The following is a 7,492-nucleotide window of genomic DNA, read 5'->3' as shown; positions in this document are numbered from 1 at the left end:
CTGGGATTAAAGGCGTGTGCCACCATCGCCCGGCTTTAGGTGGGGGAAGCTTTTAACTTCTTTCTGAAATCATGCCTACATACATTTATTTATATGCACTAGTTTAGGTTCTGTGCGGCAACCTATGAGGTTTAAGTATGCACAGCAAAAATAGAGAGATAAAGAGAAAAACAGGTACAAGTTGAAGGAGAATGTTTTTGATTTTTCTCATTAAATATTAGCCTTGTGGATCAAGTTAGTCCTTATTTGATTGGAAATATCTTCTATTTTTACATTTGACTTTTAAAAATTACTTTTTTTTTGCCATATGGTGGCGCACGCCTTTAATCCCAGCACTCAGGAGGCAAAGGCAGGTGGATCTCTTTGAGTTTGAGGCCAGCTTGGTATACAAGAGCTAGTTCCAGGACAGGTACCAAACTTACACAGAGAAACTTTGTTTCGAAAAACCAAAAAATAAAATAGAATAAAATACTTACTTTCTTTTTGTTATATTTTTGTCTGTTTGTTTTGTTTGTTTGTCTTTTTTTTTTGTTTTTCAAGACCAGGTTTCTCAGTGTAACAGCCCAGGTTGTTCTGAAACTCCCTTCATAGATCAAGTTAGCCTTAAACTCACAGAGATCTTCCTGCCTCTGCCTCCTGAGTACTGGGATTAAGGTTTGTGCCACCACCGACCAGCTCAGTATTCATGTCTTGAAAATAATGATCGGGAATAATTCTCATGGTACCAATTATAGATCATTTTTTATATATGGTGCAAGTCCTTAGAATACTGTTGTAGATTTTAATAACCCATCTGAATTGTCTGTCTCTTCTAAAAGGTGCATATCTTTAAAACTACTCATCATCTCTCTACCCACCACATATCTGATTTCTTCTTGTCATATTCTGTCTTCTATCTAATATCATCTATCTATCTATCTATCTATCTATCTATCTATCTATCTATCTATCTATCTATCTATCTATCTATCTACCTATCTAAGCATAATCTATCTATGCATTATCTATCTATCTATCTATCATCTATCATCTATCATCTATCTATCTATGCATTATCATCTATCTATCTATCTATCTATCTATCTATCTATCTATCTATCTATCTATCATCTTTCTATCATATATCATCTATCATCTATCTATCTATCTATCTATCTATCTATCTATCTATCTATCTATCTATCTATCTATGCATTATCTATCTATCATCTATCTATCTATCTATCTATCTATCTATCTATCTATCTATCTATCTATCCATCATCTATCTATCTATCTATCTATCTATCTATCTATCTATCTATCTATCTATCTATCTATCCATCTATCTTCTTCATCATCATAATTATCTGTCTTCCATTTGTCTTCATCTATATGGCAGAAATTTTGTGACGTGATGCTTAACTCCTTGAGATAATGATGTCAGTATAGGATGGAGTCTCTAACATTCCAGGTCCTTGAATGTCCTTGATGTGCAAATACTCTGCTAACTTAAGTTCACCATCTTGAGTCAAGAAAATTATACCCTAACTGTGCTGTCCTTTGAAATGTGAAGATTATACTGCATGCCATTATCATCCAGTCAGTCTTGCCTATCAAAACAAATGTAGTTTTTATTCTATGTTATTTTATAGGGTATCTAGGGATGATTTAAAGTACACTAGAGCATATATGAAGATTACATGTGAAACTCATTTTAAATAAGAACTTGAGCAATTGCAGAGTTTGGTATTCACAAGGTTTTAGAAGTAAGCCTTCAAGGATATCAAGGATCAACTAGATATCTCTTCCTAGAATCTGCTAATATAAACTTTTGTCCCAGTCTTCTCAGATTTAAAAACAAAGTATAACTTTGTGGCTTATAAGCAATGGGAATGTATTTTTATCTGTTTACATCTAAAGGCTTTGACATTCTAGATTAGAGCATAGTAGAGTCTCTCCTGCCAAAACTGTTAGCTGTCAAATGCTCCTCTGCTAGTTTAGGGAATTCATGAGTTTCCTACTCCATTTGTCCTGAGATATTATCACCTAACAAATAATGTATATAATTGGCAACCTAACTTAGTTTTAAGTATTATTTTCATTATGTTTGTGTTTGGTGAAAAGATACACATCTTTCCTTTGCATTTTAATTCTCCCTTATCAATACTATGCAAATACTTGTTAAGAGTAATAACAATAAAAGTTTAGACCCTCTTTTTGCCCAATGTCAGATCAGAAATAAAAGATGCCTGAAATGAAATGAAAGAAAATCCAAATTCCTTTTATTTTCAACATTAGTGGAAAATCTCACAGCAGACTATAAGTGGGTAATTGATTTGTCAGTTTGCAGATCACACAGAGAATTTCTGCATTTGTTTCATTTCATGTTGTCTTGAATTGGTAGAATAAGCTATTTGGGAGATATTCTGGTTTCAAAAAACACTGTGAAATTTTCCTATCAAAATCAATATCTCTGAAATAGGCATACACTATGAGAGGAAGTTTGTGTGTTTAATGATTGCCCCCACAGTCCTCAACTCTCTCACTGTGAAGGACAAAGTAATCATAAAATAAGCTTGCAGCAGGCTTCCCATTGCTTTCTTCAAGTCAACTAATTTTCCCCTTTTGGATTTTACTGCCTGAAATGAAATTGCCTCATTGATGGAGATGTAACTTTCTCTACTTTTTCTAATAGTTGTTTCCTTGACTATGTGGATTACATCTCTAATGCCAAATAGTTTATGTAGGATCAAAAGACATCTATATAAAAACCCACAAATTAATGAAATAGTGGTAATCTCTATAAGTAAGGCTGTGATTAGCAGTATCTATTAAAATTCTTATACTTTAAAGCAGTCTCATAATCATTCACTTATAATTTGAGTATTACTTAAATACTCGTATCAAAACCAGAGTCTTAGTATGTTCCTCAATGATAAGCATCAGTAACATTCTGTTGTTTGAAAATCTGACTTAGAGAAAAAAGGATTAATTATTATTTTATCATGTTTTTACAACCCAGTACAGGGTATATCTTGGATCAAACTAATTTTCATAATTTGGTTTAAAGCAGACTCTTTCTAATCTGTTGTCTGAAGTACAGCCTTCTATATCCAAATCCTGATTGCATCATTTTCCAATTTGAAATATATTTATTTATTTATTTATTAAAGATTTCTGCCTCCTCCTGGCCACCGCCTCCCATTTCCCTCCCCCTCCCCCAGTCAACTCCTCCTCCCTCATCAGCCCGAAGAGCAGTCAGGGTTCCCTGATTTGTAAGAAGTCCAAGGACCACCCACCTCCTTCCAGCTCTAGTAAGGTGAGCATCCAAACAGCCTAGCCTCCCACAAAGCCAGTACGTGCAGAAGGATCAAAACCCAGTGCCGTTGTTCTTGACTTCTCAGCAGTCCTCATTGTCCGCTATGTTCAGCGAGTCCGGTTTTATCCCATGCTTTTTCAGACCCAGTCCAGCTGGCCTTGGTGAGTTCCCGATAGAACATCCTCATTGTCTCAGTGTGTGGGTGCACCCCGAATTTTGCATGCAAATGGACAGAAATAGAAAACACTATCCTGAGTGAGGTAAGCCAGACCCCAAAAAAGGAACATGGGATGTACTCACTCATAATTGGTTTCTAGCCATAAATAAAGGACATTGAGCCTAAAATTCGTGATCCTAGAGAAGCTAAATAAGAAGGTGAACCCAAAGAAAAACATATAGTCATCCTCCTGGATATTAACCTTCATCAGGCGATGAAAGGAGACAGAGACAGAGACCCACATTGGAGCACCGGACTGAAATTCCTACGTCCAAATCAGGAGCAGAAGGAGTGAAATATCTTTTGTTTTCTTTTTTTTTTCTGTACAAATACTCTGCTTGTCTTATCCTTTAATCTCTGGTTCACTTCAATTTTTGCCTCAAGATATTCCAAGACTAACATTTATCATCTAACACCCTTAATCAAAACTCACATAACTATAAATCATTTCTTTAACCCCAGCATTTATTGTTCAAAACTCTGCTTCTATCGACACCCATACCATTTTCCGTATTACATTGCATCATCCAGCCCCATGTTTCAAATCCTTGATGTTCAAGCCCTTGAAAACTTACTCTCCTTTAAAATCTAACAATACTAATCCATCAAAAGATTTTCAGCTAATGAATGTGCATATTTGTTTGTGAGTATGTGTACTAGTGGAAATACAAACTAATAATTATAAGTAAAATGAAAGTTCTAATATGCACAATTTAAGTGGTGAAATTTTCTTTAGGCAAATGGAAAACATGGATAAAGACACCAAATCCATTGGAACATTTTGAAAATATTTTCATGGTAACTGAGAAAGCTCTCTATCCAATTCATGCAGTCACTGCTGTCTTTCATCCTTGACATAAGTGCCTTCGCTGCTGTGGGTTCTATGATTTGCTACCTCTCTGTAGAGATCTTGCCTGCTTTTCATTTAGGAAATAGAGCAACTGTCCTTGAAATTTGAATGCTTCTTAAGCAGCTGAAACTGTGCTGCTGCCTCATGCTGGTATAGGAAACTTTTCAATGACATTTCATACCTGGGTCTCAATTAGCCTTCATGAGTCAGAAAGAATTTCAATGGACTGGAGCTGCTAATTTGAAAATATAACCCATTGTATTCTTGGATATATATCCTGTGTGTGGTTTGAGATGTGAGCTCTCAGCTGCTTGCTGCCTTAGCTACCTACCACCTGCCATCTCAACTTTTCCAGCATGAACGCTAACCCTCTTTTGGTGGTGAAATAGGTATGGCCACCACAGATTCTTGTGTTTGAATGTTTGGCCCATAGGTAGAGGTATAATCAGGAGGTGTCAAATACCAGCCTTTAAGAAGCCCATTGGCTTCAAGCATTCTCACCTGAGCGTTACACTTACGCAGTATATGACTACTTACTGTTTTCCTAAATAATTAATCCAAATGTCAGTCCAATGAATTCTACAGACAAAATAACCTCAAAAACAACATAGTCTATATTATAGCAAAGAGCTAGAAATTTTCAGGATATTTCCTGTCTCTTTTTTGACTTTCCCTACTTTGAGCCCAAGTTTCTTATGTCACTGTCCGTGGAAGAGTTTCCCAAGACAAATTCTTATTTTGTCTTTTTAACTCTTGCATGGAAAAAGTTTCATGCAATAGCCAAGTTCACTATTCCATGCTAGAAATTCAGTGTGTCGGGAAGTGGGTGGTATTTTTAGACCCTACTCCCCACAGTGAGTGCTGCCATGTTTGCCAGGTTTAACTGGTTTGTCAGGTTAGTTCTGAAGAAATAGATGACCAGAGATTTCAAAAACAAACATTTAAATCTTTTTCTGTGCCCACAAAGGACTATGTTTATAATCAATAATATGAAAAATTAAGTCTTCTTTGAGTTAAATGCCAAGATTAGTTTTGTTCACTAATATTCTAGTGAAAACTAGATTTATTATGGAACGAAGTCTAAGTGATACTTTCTATTTATTTATTTTTCCAGAAGTATTTGTAAAATATTCTGTTTCCATAGTAATTTTATTGAGACAGAACATATGGATGACTTTTTCTTTAGAAAACTGCAAGACGTATAAACTAGTTAAAAAGTTTTAACACAGATGAGGCATAGCTGAAATTTTAATTAGTAATATCCAATTATAATTGAGGTTCACTTATTATTTTATATTCAACCCTCTACTTTATCTGAATATACACATTCACCTGTTTGCATAATCATTCAAAAAGCATTAAAAATAATTGTTTTGCAAAGACATGGACTTGTCTTTGAAAAAGTCAAATGCACTGCCATGGACCTTCCAAACTCCTACTGTGGGGATATATTCATATTTAAAAATTTCTTTACAATGTTGCTTAGTAACAATCTGGCCATCTAATTCAAAAGCTATTTATAAACTACTTCTTTTCTCTCTAAAAAATAATCTTTTAGGGAAACAGTATTCATATACTCTGGCTTTCATTTCTCACAGAAAATGCAACAGTCTTCTGTTTCCTGTAAAGACACCATAATTTTCATCTCGTGGAAATTACATTGTTCACTGTGGTGATTAATTTCTTTTAAGACATTAATAACAATGAAGTCAATTGTTATTTGATCTGGTTATTTGATTGTTTAAGGTAATATCCAATTTACATCCCAAACCTTTAGTACCTATGGCGGCTAATCTTTTAAGAATAGCCTGATTAAAATGCAGTCCTTGGTTTTTTTTATAATGACTTAAGAAAAGAAGATTAAGTAAGGGCTTAATATTTAAGTTACACAAACAAGTAGAGTAAACACCGTGCCTATCCATCTTTCATAAGCACTCAATACACTCTGTTTGCTGTCAGGATTTGTATATATCTCATAAATTGCATTGCTTTGTGTTGTCCTTAAACTATAACATGCGTTTTATTTATCTTTGAGTTCCTTGTATCTAGGAATAAATTTAATATGACAGACAATTCATAAATATGTGCCAAGTTAAATATATTAATATTAGTAATAATAATAATAATACTTGGGGTATTTATCTATGTGTAATACATTTCTCAAGTATTGTTTTTTAATTGTAAAAAAATTTCTATTAATTGTTTTTTGAGGACTGGGTAGAAGTCTTAAATTAAGCAGCTTAGATCAGGAACAGAAATGGGTGGTAAAATATTTTTTGTACAGTGAAAAATAAATTAAATAATTATTTTAAAGAATTGACAGGGTTAGGAGTTGTTTTTAAGAAATGGAGGTTTCAGAGCACATCAGGTAGAGATAGTACACCTAATATGGCAATGCCTCTGTGTTATGTCTGTTCTTTCTTCTGGTAAGTTTTTCCTTTCAGAAATCTCTTCTCTGTCAATTCTTCTTTTTGACAATGGTCTTCTTCCCATCATAGAAGGTCATCAATTGAGTAACACGTAACTCAAGTGAAAGACACAAATGGTAGCTGTAGGACTTTTGCCGCAGCTGGTTCTTTGCATCAGAATTTCTGAACTTTTGACCTAAATCTACAATTGCTGTGGCCGTTATTTTTTAAGCAATGTCTTTCTGAGAGTGTAGGTAATGTCAAAGAAACGATGTCAACTGAACACCCAAAATAAGTATTCTAAGCAACATCCACCAGTTGATGTTAATCATATTGGGTGAAAGGTTAAAGAAAAAAAAACAGGTATTGCTGTAGTCTTAGAGCATCTCTCATACAATTTATTAATAACAAAGGGGAAAATTAATTATATCTTATGTGGCTTTGCATACTATTTTGTTCTTAGCTTCATATATCAGCCCTTCTCCTCTAGGATGTACTGCTCTGTAACTGCTGAGAAGAACAGTTTTATTGAAACCATAACATATAAACCTGAGTCCTGGTCTTATAACTAAAGTACAAGGATTGTTTGATATGCATTTGGCCTATTTTTAGTGATTTTGCTTCTTTGTTCCCATAAGTTTGAACTGTGTGTGATAGGAATTAATTCACTGAGCTTTGCCCTTGTGGAGCTATAGGTGATTAGGTGATTCTATTAA

This window comes from Microtus ochrogaster, chromosome 24 (assembly GCF_000317375.1).
Source record: "Microtus ochrogaster isolate Prairie Vole_2 chromosome 24, MicOch1.0, whole genome shotgun sequence".
Taxonomy (NCBI): domain Eukaryota; kingdom Metazoa; phylum Chordata; class Mammalia; order Rodentia; family Cricetidae; genus Microtus; species Microtus ochrogaster.
This window is presented reverse-complemented; position numbering follows the sequence as displayed.